This window comes from Callionymus lyra, chromosome 15 (assembly GCF_982586985.1).
Source record: "Callionymus lyra chromosome 15, fCalLyr1.hap1.1, whole genome shotgun sequence".
In the NCBI taxonomy this organism is placed as follows: domain Eukaryota; kingdom Metazoa; phylum Chordata; class Actinopteri; order Syngnathiformes; family Callionymidae; genus Callionymus; species Callionymus lyra.
In genome coordinates, this window is record NC_141832.1 from 18859435 (window position 1) to 18878949 (window position 19515).

Here is a 19515-nt window from a genome sequence, read left to right on the forward strand (position 1 = left end):
TTGCACGTTTATGAGACAAATTCTTCAATTCTCAGTTTATTATACTTTTTGGAATGTTTAATAGTTGTTGGTTCTGTTTATTTTTGCATCTATAAGGAATAATACCATCACCAATATTTGAATATGACATGATCGGCTGATGGTTTTGTTAATTTAATAAAGTTGTGTAAAAGAGAGGGAATGTTGTGTATGGTAAGTTGTTTGAGTGATTGGGGAACATTTTATTCTTCACAATGATTTAATGAATAAACAAACATAGTACAGAAGCAAAGTACAGGTTTGTGTTGAAGTGCTGATTCATCTAAATTTCCCTCATTTTCTATCCGTCCTCATGTCGACTAAGGGTTAGGATTACTTTGAGTTTAAGGCAAAAATGTTTGTTCATTTTAAAGTAGCCACTGGAGCTCAGTGGTCTTCATCTTCATTCTTAGACTTAATACCTCCATGGCGCTCGTCTGTAACGTCCATCTTGTATTGAAGCCTTGACATGAGGAAATATTCAGAAACATAAGTTTGTTTGTTTTTAAATAAGTTTGTATTTTAAATTTCGTTTGAAGCAGAAGATCCCAGTCTCTAAGCTCCAACCTGAAGTCTTTCTTTATTGAAAATAGTTCTATTGAGTCAGGTTCATGCTGATGGTCTAGTCTCTTCTGCTTAAAAAATAAACTTAATTTTTGTCGAGGCTTCAACACAAAATGGACGTGAAAGACGAGCAGTATGGAGGTATTTGCATGTTTTTGAATTTGTCTTTTTGGGCGAAGATGAAGACAAAGACAATTTAAAGAAAGTATCTTCATAAAATTGACTTTAACTCTAAAAACAAACAGATTAAAAAACTGATGAAAATAATCCAAACCCTTAGTCAACATGAGAGTGAGTAGAAAATGAGTGAATTTGAATCTTGGGTGAACTCAAAAGTCAAGGCACTGGCGAGGTTTTAACAGATCTCTGGGGTAACTGTTAACTCCAAGAAGATCCACACTGTAAATGACATTCCACAATGTTGTAGGAGAGATAAGAAACATTTCTTCTACAACTGGCTTCACTGGTCAGTGAAAAGCACCAAGTTGAGAATTTCAATGTCCTCCAGTTCAACAGCCTCCCAGCTGCGCGACGGCCATTTCACACCATCAGTGAGCAGAACGAGTGCAAATTCAGCCAATTAAAAACAAAAATAAAACATTAGCAGCCGTGTCGTTTTTCCCCCTAATGCCACCAGGCCTGTGCTTCTGGTTCATTCACGAGATGTTTAAAAGTGTGTGAAAATCCCCGTGAGCTCCAGAGTGTGTTTGAAGTAATTGATATCGTGAAAGTATCCCCATGTGGACTGTAAAGCTCCCGACAACTTTTAGGCACACTAATACCAACAAGGCTGTAAGCCGCAGGCATACCCGGGATGAAACATTCTCCGTGTCTGCCAGGAGACAAATCTATTCCGCGCTTTCAGTAAAATACTGTCTATGCGGCAATATCTTATTTGTAGGCAGAGACCGGAGTCTCACAGGGACCAATTGAGCTCGCTGTTCCCATCCCTTTGCTTTGTGTGCTAATTACAAGGGTCAGAAAGACTGATGGTGGTACAGAGAGGGCTATCAGACCCGACGCTAACAGTGTCAAACTATCGCTGCTTTCCTTATACAACACTTTTTGTGGAGAGTTTATGAGGATTCTGTCTTTTTAAAGCCTTGCTCGTGGATAAAAAGAGCATCTTAAGGTAACAGAAGAATCTCTGTATTAGCAATAATGGGTTTGAACTTTGAATTTTGGTTCTTGTCCACACTTGTGAAATACTGTAGTGTAGAAACATAATGAAGCAGAAAAGAACTTAAGAGAAGGCACAGCGTCATTTGAACGGCTAAATTATCATCTGTGGCTTGCATCACAGTAGGCGAAGAAGAGTTGTTTGGGGCTACGCCGCAATGTTCTATTTAAATAGTGTAAGCAAGCAAGTTAAGGTTATTTGTAAAGACCTTTATAGACCAGGGTCACAAAGCACTTTAACAATGAACAACAATACACAGTTAAAATATACATTTTAAAAGATCAAGACACATAAGACAAACACACAGAGTCCCAGAAAACCAGGGGAAAACTTCAAGTACAACTAATGTGTTGGTTTAAGTGTGTCTTAAATATATCTTAGACCTCTATTGTACTCATCAATACGTGTGTTTGTACAAAACTATTTTTCTTTGAAATATTTACATTAGAAAATGTTCTTAAGCCCCGCCCACTGAAAACACTTTGTTCTTCTGATGATTAATATCTCGTTTTCCATAACCGCACCCACTCTGCTGTGATTGCCCAAGCATCAAGGTTTGTCACCTCACGTCATCAATCCTGGAAGCCTCCACCTCCGAGTGACTTGTTGTACAAACAAAGTGGCTGTGATTACAGCTGGCTGGAGGACGAGTAAAGAAGATTATTACGTCATAATGGACTGCGCTCTCGTAGCCTCTTGTTTTCCGAGATTTCAGACGGAGGAGAACTTTATAAAGTAATAAGTTCAAAATCTGGTCATGATGAGGGACTTACTGCCTCTTGGAGAGGAAGACTTCAACATTTGAAACATGCAAGTCATGGGAGTTGGGTTTTCTCATTAGTTGCCCTTTAAAAACGTGATAAAATACGATATTAACCATTAACAAATGTTTGACAAAGTAAACCTTTAAAAAATTCTTAAATATAAATGTTTATTTTTGTTAATCAGCAGTCAAGATGCACCATCTAAAAGGGGATTCCAGTTGTGTAAGATGTACATTCATAGAAAACTACTGAAAAGGCGGATTCTCCTGATTGTACCATTACAATATCACCTGAAAACCTCTCTTCAAAATCTACCAGGATTACATCAAATACAAACATAAGGTGAACATTAAATGCCTCGAATATTATTCCAAGTTCAACAATTTATTCACAGCCCAGATTCAGTTTGACGAGCTAATACATTTCCGATTGTAGGTAGTTTCAGATCTCAGGGAAATGGTTCAATGTTGCATAAGTAAACCAATCAGGCTTAAGTATCCAAACAGGTGAAAAAGCGAAGATGAGGACAAAGATTTAAGAATCAGTCGCTCAGGCATATACGACAGATAACTTGAAACTAGAATCCGGAAAGATTGTGATTGGATCAGGTTGCCGTGAAGTCCCTCTTTCACATGGGCTTCCAAATTAGCATGCTAGGAAGCTAAATTGCTACATAATATTAGGTCATAGATCACCAAACTTTATGATACAAGCTTCTTCGCTAACAGACCCAAAGGCACTTGCTTGGGAAGCAACAGGACCCTTGGGCTTCTGTCATGGCTCATTAGAGTCAATGTTACGGGGCACGAAAAGTGTCAAGTAAATGTATTACATGTTACTTTCATGTAGATTCTGACACTGAAGTCTTAAAGAAAAACCCTTGTTTCACTGACTTTTCATCGCATCTTCTGCCCTCACCGTCGAAATTCATTTCCCTTATTTGGAAAACCATTTTGGCAAACCAACCATGTGTCATCAACCACCATCGCACACTCCCTTTCACCGATTATACTACGAAAATCGTGCGGCTAAGATATGTAGATTGGCTCCACCAGGAACTCAATGGTACATTTACCCTCCACACACACACACACAATTATGCACTTGCACTCATGCATGGCACTGGAATGTGACTCAGGATTCATCATCTCAAAGTGCACATATTAAACCATTAATGCAACGCACGCCCTTGCCTGCCCCCCGAATAACCTAATTAGTCTTCAAATGAGATGTCGGCTGGTCTTCGTATTGTCTCGTTGCACAGAAATCATGGAGGGGGGACGGGGGGGTCTCCGCTGAGACCGAAACACAGCTGTCTTATGTACTTAAACTAGACTCCACACAAGGGGACATGCATGCGAGACAGGCTGCGTTGATGTGTATGCGTTGTGATGAAATGTACACACACATAGAATCATATCAATATATATATAAGACCGTATACACGCTTCAGCCTCAGGTCCTCCACGTGTGTCGCCTCGATTGGACGACATGCTTCTCAAGAAAAGGATTCTCACAGGATTTATGTTTGAGTTACTGAACAAATAACTTGAAAAAATGTAAGCTAGTTCATTGATGAAATACAGTATAATTTAAACTTGCTTTTGCTTTTCCAACTACATACTTTTATTTTCTGAACCAATATTAAGTTATTTGTACAGCATATTAATGCGTATTGCCCCAAATTATTATTAGTTATTATTATTAAAACTATAATAAATAATCAAGTAATTGATTGACAGAGGTTCGTCCCTTAACGAATGCCATATGTTGATGTTTTTGAGTTTACTATTAAAGATGTGTACCATATAGCATTTACCAAAATGGCAAATAAACGGACGTAAATGGTTTACATTTCCCTGATGAAAAATGTAACAAAAATTGTCCAAAGCAATTTAGCCCCAAAATAATGCTGACAGAGTCAGATATGTGTTGCGAAAAATTAAACCCAAAATAATACCTTCAGAAAATGACAAAATTAATTTTACAATTTAAAAAAATGTGTAAAAACCTCCACATAATACTGACAGAACGTTACAGAAGTATTTTTCCATGTACAAAAATTGACCCTCAAAATAATTCTGACCAAAAAAAAAAAGGATTTTAAAATGGAGAACCATATTACTGATCTTATGTATAAACAACCTTTTTTAAATGGGTAAAATGCCTTAAAATATTACTTACAGAACAGAATGGGCCGACACAATTCCCAAAAGCGCATTCAAAAATGTTTTTGGGGGAATTCTAACAAATATAATTCTTCTTTTTTTTAAGTAATAATACATTAAACGGAGTGTATTGAGACGAAAACAGATCCCAGTTTAATTCCAGTAAAAGTGAAACAATTCAAAATTAAAATTATATGAATTTTACTAAATACTTAAGGTAACAATTGTATAGTTCATATCAGAAACAGCAAATTGATGATAAAGTTACCTTTTCTTTCAATTTATTAAAAGTTAAGTACTTGTTGACATGGAAAAATGCAAATTTTGCTGGTAAGTAAGAGGTAAAACAGATGGTTGGATGCAGTCGCACAGATGTCCATGTACAGATGTGGCGAAATAAGATGTAAAATCAACATTTGTTAACTCATTTAAGGATATAATTAGCGCATATGCTGCAGCAAACCCTTCACAACGCTCTCGCCTCATGCGTTAACTAAATAAAAACCTGCCGTAGCGAAGGCTAACGTACACCTGGGTACCCGACGGTGACCTTCACCCTCTTCCTCCCCAACTCCTGCCAAAGAAGTGTCCATTTTTCCGCTCAACGGCTGACCTTGAACGACCTTAGATTCCGCCCTCTGATACAAAAAAAAAAACGTGGTCAGCTGTGGAATCTCAAATGAGCGCCTGAAAACTAGACCTCCAGGTCGGAGGAAAGGTCACGGGGGTCGTCTGGCCAAACCTATATTTAGGTGGAGGTGTTTTTTTAAAAAAACGATTTGGTTTTGATCTTCAGCGTCGGATGTGACGCTGAGAGACACCTACAGATCTCAACCTTAACGGGCGGATAATTGCGGCGTGAGGGATGGTCGAGGGGGGAGCGTGGGATAAGGAACAGAGAGAGCGAGGCGGCGCCATGATTCATCGCTACAACACATACCTCTTCCCTGGCAACATGCCAGCTCCAGCCCCCCTGCCAACAGCCTGGCAGAACGCCCGAGAGTGACAAGGTGACACCGGCTCTTTTTTTTCATTTTTTTTTTCATATTCCTTCATGTGCCGCAGCTCCACAGCGCTCCAAACGAACCGCGAGCTGCACCTCAGCCGCCCGCTGACAGACAGGTGGATGCATAAACCTAAGAAACAATCCAACATAAATCATTCCTGGGTTGACAAGCTGCTGCCAAATGTTGATTACTTCCCAGTTATCTTCAAACACCTCATTTCATTGTCGCTGCCTCCCCGACATATGTCTCCCCATATGTCGGAAAGACGTATATATGTATAAATAGGAGCGTGTTTTTAAAAAAAAAAAAAACACTTCATTGATAAGCGGAGAAAAAAAAAAAGATATTTCCATGTAGAAATGTGTATTTAGTGGTAAAATATTCTAAAATTGCAGGAGTAATTCCTCAGTGAGGTCTTCAAATATTTAACAATGGCCGATGTTGACAAATATTTGCCTCCTCAATTCAACGCGAAGGAACTCGAGAAGAAAGCTGGCCTCATTTTAGGAAAGCAAATATATTCACGGGGGACAACTGGGCAGTCCTCGGCACAAATGTGCCAGTTTTAGAGCGACACGCTGTTTTTCAACCAAGTTTCTTTGTTTACACAAAAGGTGGAAGTGACTGAAGGAATGCATATCATGCAGCTTTTGAGTTAAAGTCGATCGATCTGGAGGTTGAAGAAGCAAATACAGATGCTGCACGTAAAACTGGGCATCAGTCATGCTGAGATGTTGGAGACGGCAGCGTAAAAGACTGAATCAATGGAAAAAGACAGAAATAAAACAAGAAAATATTGAAGCAGAACTTTTAGGCTAGTTATCCAGCTGTTTTACTGCCATGATACAAACACCGTTCTTAAAAAATATGTATCTTAGAAAAACATGTATTAAGATTTAAAAAAAACATTATATAGATACATATTCATCTCATGATACAACTTAGGCTTAAAGGCAGGTGCGTCCTGTACAAAATTACTGTTACAGGTACAAAAATGACTTCTTCTTCTTACTTCAACAACTACTAATATTACTCATATTACTTTTGAAAATATATAATAAACCTAAAAAAAAAGACCTAGAACCTAAAAAAAATACAACTTTTAGAAATTCTACTACACTACTACTTTTGCAACTGCAACCACTACCACTGTTCCATCATAATGCAAGTGTTATAATGTATAGTATAATTATAACTACTTCTATTATTCAGTTACAACTGGTACTTCTAAAACAACTACTACTAGAAGTACCCCAACAACTAAAGCTACTTCTATTACAAATACTAATAAAACTACTAGTATTACAACAATTGCTACCACTACTGTTACAACATTTACATGTAGAACAACTTATATCACTATTACTACAACAACATCAACTTCAAAAAATAATACAAAAACAGCTATATTACCACTGCTACTGAAAATACAGCTACTCATACTAGAGTACTCACTCAGCAGCAAAAATTACACTTACAAAAACATACTTTTTTCTCACCATTTGTCACTATTATGTCAAATTTGAAGTAACAGTAAAGTCCCTCACCACCAGTGAGAACGTTGCACACATCAAAGACATGAGAGGTGTTATGGTTAATGTCGTACTAATATCCTTAATTACCATAACTCTCTAACGACTGCCTCTAATGTGTCTTTGAGCCGAGGCTAATGATGACAAGAGCATGAATTGTGCCACGGTTGACCTCACCGCAACCTTTGCTTTTCCATCTGACCTTTTTTTAATTTACTTTACTGCCTCTTCCCAACTGATAGAAATATCTGTCATTTATCAAAACATTTAACTTTAGTTCATGTTTGTGTTAGAATTATATATTTTTAAGGTATGAAGGTCCTTAAAAAAATGACAATCGTTTTTTTTAGTATAATGTAGTTAAGTTTTAATGAAAGTTTTCCTATTTTAACGCTAAAATATGATACACTGGTTAAAAAATAGTTTGATGACATTTTTATTATTTAAGTATTGAAGGAAATTAAAATAGCGCTGTCCATGGTGCTGAAATTAAAGCATCAATAAACCTCCATAACTCTAAATACTATACATTTTTCTATGATTCCTACATGTTTTCTGTATAATAAAATATTTTTATGAGCGTTGTTAAAAGAGACACACTACAGTATGTATGTAAATTAGAGGCATATGACCAAAGAAAAACACTTTACCAATAAATTACTGCTCGCTAATGATGTGATCTTGTGTTAAACAAAGCACTGAAGGTTCAATTCCACTTGCTGCTATCAGATTCCTCACTTCTACCTCATCATAGACGGACGCTGCTGTAATGCAGGACAAATTGATTTCTACAAGACAAACACCGTTATCTTTAGGGATTCATTTTTTTTTTCCTTCTTCTTTTTCCGGCTGATGTTGATTAAAAAGCGGAGGAAAAGCAAAGATCAATTTGCATCTGACAAGCGGGAGGTAAGCAGAAATGGATAATGAAGGATCTAATTGAACTCGTGTTCATGGAGAGGAAATAGATAAGGGCGAAGGGGAAACAAGAGGCTTAGAGCGACGTGGCAGAAGATCATATTCGTAATTAATACAGGAGATGTAAAGGGTTATAATCTACAGAGGCAGTTAGGAGTTCTTGGAATGGTGTTGCAGGTGTGTTGAGAAAACTAACACGTTTTTATCTTAAATATGTTTATATATGGGTATAAAATAAACATACTACTCAATAAAAAATGGACGTATTGATATATCAAAACACAGTGTTTTCTTTAGTTTTCACAATAAGGCTCATTTTCTACATATCTTACTTCCTGTGGCCCTTGAGCAAAATGTATTGAATACCATAGGTATAGAGGAATATTCCCTCAGTATCAAAGTGGACACAAAACTTATTTCACTTCTGATTTATGACTGTATGATAAATTAAAATCTGATAGAAATAAAATCCAAGAAATAAAACAACACTTTCCATATTTACTTTTGTCTACTTTCAAATAAAGGACTAAAGACCCATACTGTTGAATGGACATCACGTAAACTTTTAATTTTTTTTTAAATATTACTATTAACCATTGTGTTATCTCAGGGTCAAGGTGACCCAAAGGCCCGAAAACAATGGTGTTCGAGGTCAACAACCTCCACCGATGCATTTGTATGTAGGGATGGATTTTAAATGCAATGAAATCATAAATCAATCATAAATTGATTGATTGACACAACTTTATTCTTGCCACAATGGGGAAATCTGAGTTGTCAAAGCAGTTAAACATAGATACACGTTACATTAAGACATACACTTATTGAAAATAAAAAATAAAAAATATGAACATTAGTAATCATTTAAAAAAATCATTTAATGGGCACCCAAAGCAAAGTGTTACTCATTCTAGGATTTATCAATTGCGTTGGAATCTTTTTTCAGTACTTTTGACTACACAAGGCCTGGTTGAAGGGAAATAGTAGTTACAACACACAGAGAGATTGAACTCTCATTAACCTACAAGCCGCAATCAAATCTTCAAAGGAATATCACAGGTAAAATAGACGGGAAGATATTTTGTTAGACCAATAGGTTGAATGATTGCAATTTTCATGTCAGAGAACAATCTCCTTATGTTTCTCAGTTTGGAGTTTGTCTTCTTAAATATAATCAATTATCATGAAGTCCAGGAAATGTTCTACCTCTTTTATCCCTTGTGTCGTCTCAGGGTCAAGGTGACCCGAAGCCCGTGAAAACAATTGTGTTTGTGGTATCCCTTGTGTTGTTTTTGGTTGAACGACCTCCCTGGCTTCCAGAAATACATATGCAGTGGTGGCAGCCGTTCACCTTGACCCAGAGACAACACAAGGGATACCACAAACACAATTGCTTTCACGGACTTCGGGTCACCTTGACCCTGAGATAACACAAGGGTTAATATTATTAAGTACGTATTATATATATCTTTCATCCGCCTTCTTAAGTGAAGGCTACTATCAATAAATTGGTCTGACGATTCTATTTTTTAGAGCGAGACACAAACCAACAACACGGGCCACAGTCTTCCTGAAGTCCGATCAACATCACCACCACCGAGTGGTTAGAGGGGGAGATTTAAATGGCAGCTAACAAGAGTTACGGTGTGGCTAGAGTTGTGGCATTGACTTTTTTAAAAGGGGGCATTTCGCTGATGATAATGATAGACTATCTACAGAAATAGAGTTAAAGAAAAAGTTTTTTTTAAAGTAGAAAAGCTTTTTAGGGAGGTGAAGAAGGAAATACGTTTCTTCAGAAATAGAAGTACAGCTCTACTCTAGAGCCAGACTAAAGTTCTAAAATTCCCATTGAAATGAGGACTTATACTGAACAATCAGACGTGTGTTTTTCAAAATAAGAGATGTCAAGCAGGCAGGCAGTGTGAGATTAATCAGCACAGAGAGTGGGAGGTGTCATTACAGTTTCATCGCAGGAGTTCATCACACAACCCGGTGCAAGCTAGCATCGATGACTCCTTATCCCAACAAAGAATCGTCAATGACTTTGTTCGTCATTAGACATTCGCACACGCCGGGCGTCCCTGCATGCGCTACTTTCCCCCCCGCCGAGATCTCCTCCGTCTTCAGTCTACACTCACACATTGACACTTCACCCCCTACCAGAACCCCCACGCGATGACACAGTGTGTGACCACATGACATGTCATCTGCCGATATACCTCTGTTGTCACGGGCAGCAGGTGCTGATTACTAAGGATGTCACCCATTGTGAACCGCAGAGTCGCACAAAGGTTGGCGAGCGTGATGAGAACAGTGTGCGTTCAATCCAGGCTGAGGAGCATCTCTAAGGTTCTCTCCTGGTTTTGTCGACCACTAACCAATAGTTTTGTAAATGAGGTAGGTTTATAGCAGGATAAAAAGCTAATTTTGATCTGATGATTTATTACATCATTTTGGCTTTAATTTGAAAAATCCAGCAGAACTCAAAATCTAAGCATGGAATTGAATTTGTTTGTAAAAAGAAATGAGACATTTTTCACGTGGAAGGATTAAAGTACCACAGATAGTCACTTGCACTACAATAAACATGGCGGCCTACATGGCACTGTGTGGTACAAACGCAGGTAAACTTTGTTTGATTCCGTCTCATTAGAAGCTTTTTGCGATGGTCAACAGACGTCAGTTATATGATTGGACTTTGACGTCTATTAATAAATGGACATTTAAAACTTTATCGACACGATCCAAGTAGCGATATACGTCGATGATCTTCGACCACTTCGATTGGACCAGACCTAGACAATTTTTTTTGTGTAAAATATCCTCAAATTGATTCAGGGATTAGATAACCAGGTGTTAGATGTCGCTGCATTAAATTAATGAAACGTTGTGATCGCAATGAACCAAATGTGCAACGGCCCACCGGAAAAAACGCAGTATTCCCAGTCCAGGTCTGGTGTCAATGCAAATTGGAAATCCAAAATGAAATTCTTTATGGAGTCAAGTGAGTGAAGAGAGACCACAGGGATGCGTTTGGTTTATGTATTATGTTTTGGAGCTTAACATTAAATAAATAAAACAAATAATGTTGTAGATTGACTGAATGTACTTTGTTTTTTTTCCTGCATTCATGATCTTCTCAGCTCCCACGAGACACAGAACCTTAAATTAATCTTTACATAATAGAATCCAATTCTGTTTTAGCACTCAGGTCTGACTGAACTGTTCCAGAATTTGGATACTAGAGAAGTGGATACTACTCTTCCACGGATTATAAGGAATGAGTTAAGCTTAGGGTTTAACTCAACCCAAAACTTAAATGAGGCATTAAAATATGTTTATGTTAGAAATCCAGAACTTTCTTCACAGTGCAGAATCGCTTGAAAATAATATTTAAAAATGTATTTTTAAAAGCATTGACTTTTTTTTAATATTGAATTTAAAAATTGTGTATTGTCTCGTGGCACTAGAACATTTTTATGTTTGAATGTAAACGGATACAAGTTTAAAAATATTAAATTTAGGAAATGGATATTCTTATACCAATAATTACAAAATACAAGTGTAAAAAGAAAGAAGAGTAAATTCATTTTGAAGTACTCAGAAGTATCAAATTAAGTTATTCAACAAAACAAATAAACTTTTGAATGTATCAATTATGAAATAATCGAGTGCATTTAAACATTTAAAAAAAAGGGAAATGTTAAACAAACGGTACTGATCTTCATCCATATGACTTGTTACCATTTCACACATCATAGTTGAAGACAAGTCTATTTTAGAAAAAAAAAGTGATAAAATAATCACTCACCAATTAAACCGAAGAAGCAGATTTCTAGCAGGATCGAGACATGAAGTAATTGTGGAACAAACTGTGACAGATGGTGGTTATTGCTTCGCTGAAAGAAAAAAACAAATTAAAAAAATAACTTTGTGGAGTTTAAGGAAGCAGCTACTTTCATATTGGTAAGATTTATTAGATCCATGTTGCACTCACGAATGTCAATAAAACACCGTCTACCTCCTGAATCGATAATTAATAAAGGCGGAAAATGCACAAGTTGAACTAGAAGTTTATCCAAGTGGGTCTGAAACTACACTGAAGCCGGAAGTGCAGAAGTTGTGGTTACCTAACTCAATATTGGCTGCTTTCATTTTTAAAACAAGGAAACAATCGCTCATTGTTTTGTAGCATCTACAGAACATTTTTTTACCCAAAATAATTTTATCAGTATAAACCAGTAATTTACGGATGTATTTAGTAAGACAAAAAAAAAAAATTAACATTACTGGACCACGTCCGGTTGGAAAAGAGGAAATCTTGAGGGGAAAAAATCTCAAGTAAAGATAAAAAATGCTTCTAATTATTGCATGTTCTCTGTTTCTCTGAACAGGGAACACTAAAAATCTTTTTTGGTTTGTTCGTAGGCTGCAGTTGTAGGTTTGTAACATCCCCTGATGTCCATCCTCTATGGGGGGAAAGTCTGGATAGGTTAGGACATATTTATGGAAATTAAAAAATAACCTTTCTTACAGAGAAAAATCCTGGGAGATCAAGGCTTTATCAAGTGGCTCTTCAACAATAATTAAATAAATTATTATCAATACCTTTGGCTGTTAATGGTCATGGTTTCGTGGCAGTGATGAGGATCAGCACAGATAATCTTGAGCCCTGTTAATAGAAATGAAAATGATGCTTAGTTCAATATTTGTACTTATGTGAGATAATTAGTTATAGATCTAAATGCAAGAAGGGAAACTATTTTCTACAACCACATACAATAACCAGACAGTGGTGATGGACAGAAATATTAAATATGTACTGTGGTGAGTCTTTTACTGTCCAACATACATTTTTTTGTTTGAGAAAGGGCTCAGACACAGTTATTGTTCTTGAGCAGCATATACTATTACTGCATAGACAATACCAGAACTGCACAACTGATTTTCCTACATTACTACATGTTTAGGTCAAGAATCATTGCAATACATTAAAATTTGCTTTTTAAATTAAAACATTGTATGCTAGTGGTGCGGCTCTTTATAATACCTTGCCTAGAACACATGTTGCAAATATGGCCATCAAAAACGGCCTCTAGCAGGCAGAAACCTTGAAAGAACCAGGCTCCAGGCCGAGTGTTTCCTCCCTTACAATTGAAGGCCAACTGAAAACGTTTATAACACACAGAAAAACAATTTCTACAAAATGTCCAGTGCACTCATTAGAGATTGAGAAGTTATCACACAACTCTTTAATTTAGGTATAGCTAAATAAAACCTGTCGCTTTCACCTTCCTGTCAGTTCAAAGATGTATGTTTTTACTCAGAACTATTAAGGGCAGATTAAAAAAAAAAAAGAAGCTTATTGGTTACTCCTCAGACAGTGATGAGTTCAATGTTTCGGCAGAGATCCGCGATAACGTCTCGTCTCTCAAGGAAAGTGGGCGACTATGGTGAAGAGCGACCCCTGCAGGTTCGAGAGGCTCGCTCACCTCGTCTGAGCGCCAGTCGGCCAATCGAGCGCCATCAGCGACGGCTACTTGAGCGAAAATGGAAAATATAGATTCAAAACGTGTGCCTCTTCATCACACTTTTCCCTGCCCGATTGTTGCCAACGTGTCCCTCCGTCAATGATGCAGACGCTCCAGTCGATGACGGGGAAGACTAATGGACACTGACGTGGAAATATTGCTTTTTGTTTTGCATCAGCAGGAGGAGATAAAGTCTGACATCGTTCATCGAGTTCAAGATGCATGATTGTAGTACAGGCTTTTGCCAACTGAAGGCCCTGTTTCTAGAGTTTGACTCATTGAGTTTCAAAAGAAATTCTGGTGAAACATGCTGTCAGCAAGTCGGCGGTGAGTCACGCGTTGTAGCTTTGCCAGTTTTCAACCTACGTTTCAAGTGTGGAGACGGCATGTGAAGATTTGCCACATGATGTTCCACCCATTAGACTTTAGTGTCGGAAGACGACCCAGTTAACGCCTCCTTTCCATCCTGCGAGTCTGAAGGGAAATATAACTCATCTAAATGGCCAGCAGAGTAAGTATCCTGAAATGTATCATCTCATGTGGGAAATGTTTTTCCCACCGCAGAACCACAGAAGCATGTAGACACTGATGTAACTTTTCTTCTGCTCACTGTCGAGTCTCTGGAACTGTAATGTATATATCAAGCATCTTTCAACACTAGTCTCATGTTTTGATCTCCTGAACCTTCGCTAAATGCAGGTTCGATTTATCAAGGGTCTTTCCTAAATCCCCTTCAATGGTTTAGGCTCCACCTAAACTTATGTCCACTTCAATGCTACACAATAAATGTATTTAATTTAATTTATAAAAATTAGATTTAGGTTAAAACAGTTCTGCATTTTAAGCTGAAACAAACCAAACATTGTATCCCGTCTTTCCATATGTGGTACAATTTGTTCTGTCACTTCCTGGTCTGACGACGGAATATGCGGAGCTAAATGTGATGACGCCCCTGATTGTCTGAAATGTGTTTAAGTAAAAAATAATCCAGTGCCTTCAAATTGTTCAGTTGAAGTATCATTCATCCATAAAAAAAAGAAGCTTTGAACCTTTACGTCATCTCTGGGGTCAAGGCGACCCGGTGTCCGAAAACAAATGCGTTTGTGGTATCCCTTGTGTTGTCTCTGGGTCAAGGTGAACGACCTCCCTGGCTTCCATAAATACATATGCAGGGGTTGGGTTGTTCACAAGGGATACCACAAACTCATTTGATTTTGGGCCACTGAGATTACACAAGGGTTAAAAACTTGTGTCATTGTGTAGGAAGCGCTCGGAACTCAATGGTAAGGTGGACCAAAATGGTACCTACACCGCGTTATTATCTCCGTTTAAACAGACGACAATGTTGCAATTCGATTGTGATCAAGTGAGAACTGGATAAACAAGTTGTCTGGTAGGGGAAGACGAAAGTGATGCTTTACTTACGGAAGCGTTTCAAGATCCACTGAAAACCAAGGTTCAGTACCACTCCTGATATCAAAGTATTAGTAGTTGCATTAACTTATGTCCCCGGCCAATAGAAAAGCTTCATCAATCTCAGATTTCTGGTACATAGGACGTTTTATTATCCGCAAACCATTTCAATTTTTGCTGACATAATCACTCAAAATATTTAAAAACTACTCCACTAAGAGGGGGTAGATGATCTTCAAGGCAGTGTGAGCAAGTATATTCTAAATACTAGTAATAATGAAGCTTCACGATACCATTGACCACTAAATGACACCCTATGGTGTATAATCGTTTAATAATTGCAACAATTTTAATTAAAATAATTACACTGCGTCATGAAGCTTCATGTTTGCCATAAAACAATTCTGTTCATTAGGGTTTTTAAATGACTTGATTCTATGAATCTAGAATTAAAGAAGCAACAAGTCGTTACTGATATTCGATAATCAAACCGTTGTAGAAACAGACTTTTCATTATTTATTTGAAATTATTATACGGTATATTTTACGGCAAAAATTATTTTAATTATCTACAGGAAAAATGCATTTTTTTTGTATCTGAAGCAAAGACTTAACCTTCTGTGTCACATTTTTAATCATTTAAAAACATTTTTAATTTTCTTTTAATATAGTTTTCTTTCATCTTGTACAGACAATCAAGTCTCTGACATGTTGAAATGAACAAGTTTAATTTTTTAAACGCTGACACAACGGAAGCAGAACCAAATATGAATCCTTTGATCAAATGACTCGCAACTTGAGAACCGAACTACGGAATGACTGCATAATTAAACACGAGCGTTCTATTTTTTTTTTACGATAAAAAGAGGGACCTTTGCAGCAGAAATCCCTGGAGTCAAGTGCACTCACTCTCCGTTGTGATCTTCCATGTTATTACTATGTGTTGATATTGAGGTTTATGATTGTTATTCATGGGAGGAGGGTTCGGTGGAGACAACAAGAGCCAGAAATAGAGAGGATTTTAATCAGTGTGCTTGTTGGTTCAGTTGGCTATGAGCACTCGACAAACAACGCCAAATGGCAGTTTGTTTCGCTGGCGGTGGCTGTGAGGAGAGAGAGATGACAGAAGGAACACTGAGAGAGAGAGAGGGGGAGTTTGGGAAATCAGGGTTTCATTAAAGTGGCCAAACAGGAGGACTCCGATGCGAGTCGCCACTTTTAATGAAGACTGTCCGACAGCGAAGGACTTTATAAAAAAAAGTGTAAAAAAGTCTGATCGCTAACCTCCGCTGAAAATAATAAGACAAAGCAAAACAATCCAATGAATGACAAGTTTTGGTGTCACGGTGAAGATAAATGGAGTCCTTGAGAGCCCCTTATGTCTGCTAACATCCAGTATTGATATCAGCTCCATTACAGCCGCGCTTGCTCTCCATCTTCATTTTAAAACACACTCGCTTGAAGCGGATAATGATCAAGTGTCCACTCTACAGCCGGCCGGGGATCGGCGCAGACGTGCTGCTGTTGGCCCTTCAATACGTGTTACAGCGTCACACGGCAGGTCGGGTTCTCGCACGTTTCTTAATTGGGAAAGTTAACGACGTGATGGCCTGACGTGTAACACGGAACCACGTCTCGCCGCCGGCGTGAGGAGATGCAGGGGTGATGGTTGAGATCGCGATGACAGGGTTGACGGAATAAATACATGGATTTACATGACAGGTAAGTGGTCGAGAGAATTGTACTGCGAGTTATGCATCTTGGCCATTTGGATTAAATATGGCCGCCCAATTATAAATGCATCTTCACACGTTCAGATCAGGCCTTGAACCTCACATGACACCTCGACTTGGAGTGACGTACTGAGGCAGTAGTTAAACTTTTGATTTAATGAGAAAACTTTACCATAATGCATTCTGGGAATGCCTTCCCTGAGATTGATACCCAACCTTTATTTCAGTGTTTTCCAAACCTTTTTGGGTTACATATTTTAAGTTAACGTTATACTTTACATAAGCATTCTCAGTACTCGTTCAACTATACATACATTTGCAATATCCTGTCTTTCTTAGTTAACCAGGTCACTTCATAGTTAATCGTTTGAAATATTTAAAAAAAGTCAAAGCTCCAAAAAACACTTCATTGTTCTTTTTTCCATTTGTTTCTGTGAGGAAGAGTTTTTTTTATGTATTGTCACATTATATGAATTCAAATATTTTGTATGAATTAAAACTGACATATATACAGGCAATAAATCAACATGTTTAAAGTTATAATGCATTAAACTTCCAACTTATAGTGCAAACATTTAGGAAAATGGAGTGCCGTATTGTAGAATGACCATGGTTTTATCTAATATTTAATATCAGTGTCCTGTTTGCCCCTGTATTTCTTTTTTTTTAATTATTATTTGATTGATTTTCTTCCTATATCAGGGGGATTTTAGTTGTTTGAGCAGCACATACACATACAGTTTTATCTTGAACTTTAAAGTATATATTTTAGTGAGTATTGTTTTGATTGTTTAAGCGCTTTGTGACCCTGGTCTGAGAAAGCACTATATAAATACAAATTACTTACTTACTAACTTACATATAAAAATTATTAAAAAAAAGAATATTAATCAAAAATAATAATAAAAAAATATATATATATATACACACACATGTTAATAACATCTAAATAATATATACATTTAAAAGTAATCCCAATTATATCAACAAAAGTGAACATTTATAACAAGATTAGAACTACTAGATTATTTAAATGCACACCCTACAATTTAGAAAATATGTATAAATATCCAATCATAAACATATAAAACTAATCAGAGAAATAAATATGTTGTTTTTTTCCTCCGTTTAGAGTCCTCAAGTTGCCGACACGTCTGCAGTTTCTCGGGACTTTAGCAGAACCTACTTAATCATTTTTAAATTATGATGAATAAATATAAAGTTTGTGTGACCAAAAACTTATTAAAAAAAGGAACTCGTAGATATCTTGCCTCTAGATTTTTCTCCAGAGGTGTAACAGATTTTATTTAACATTAAAATGATAAATCAGATTTAATTGTCATATGTAACCTTTGTTTAGATGATTAAAGGACAAATCCGTGCTGCTTTGTACGACACAATTATCACAACTCAACAATCACTATTAAGAAGTATGTCATATTCATTTAAGGTTGAGCAGCGACTTGTGTTAAAACAAAACAAAAGGTTGAATAAATACATTTTAAGAATATCGATAGAGCTTGTCGATAAAGTTTAGAGTGACAAAAGTCCGGATGTTGCCCTCGAGCCACTGTTGAACTCACTAAACAATTCATCGCCTAAAGTTTTTATTGACTTGACACTTTGAAGGGAGGAGATATATTTGAGAGAGTGGAGACCAGACAGTTGACGGACACTTGTACATCCCTCTCTGGGGAGGCGGGCTACATTTGTTGACATCGGCTCAGGCAAGTTTGTTTTGCTTTTTCCCCCTTCAAGTCTCAACTAATGACCAAACTTTTGATTGAAGGCGACAAAAAAACCTTGAGCAAAACTATTGCCAAGAAGCCATTTGATAACGATCTAAATTCAAATGATTAAATCCATCATAATGTTATACACTTGAAAGTTAAATAAAACCTGAGAGAGGGAATGAAGGTATTTTAATTTAGTTCGTTTTCTTTCATCGTCTGATGGTTTGCATCGTCGCTTGTGAGACGAGGGTCATTCGAGTCTGAGTTCTCACCAAGAGAGAAAGTTTCAATAAAAACACATGTAGAGCCACCTCAAGGCATAAAAGCACGGCGGCCTCCACGGCGAGAACTCAAAGCCGGTTCAATATTTGTGCGAGACTTAAAGCGGTCTGACACACTGGCTCATTGCTCACATCCTCATTATGCTTGGCTATTCATCACATCTTAACTAAGCTCTGAGCTTAAGTGGCTCTTTATTCTCAAATTAACATATTCGTTTAAATATTTTCAGACCGATTTAATTCTCAGACACTTTGTTTCAGCCGACTATTCAAACACAGAAGATCGAGGGCGAGGCTTTGTGGGGTTTATGAGGGAACATCTGAGATCCAAAATAAAATAAAAATTAAATAAAGAGTTTCTACGTTTCTTCGTGGGAGCTGCTCAACCTTTTCAGAGGCTGCTACTACAACAACCATGAAACATCAAATTCCTTTTAGGGAGCTAAAGCCAGATCACGGAGGGACCCTTTGAAAAAGGAAAAGAGGAAAGAGTGAAACATTTATTTAGGCAGTGGTGCTGCGCTTCAACGGAATAATGCCGCTTTGGTATTTCTTTCAATGCAAACACTTCACACATCGGACGACACACGTGGGTTCAGTTGATACTCTGAACGAGATGATTGTTGGACTAATGTCACAACACGATCTGGAGCTTTTAATCCATGTGTTTGTG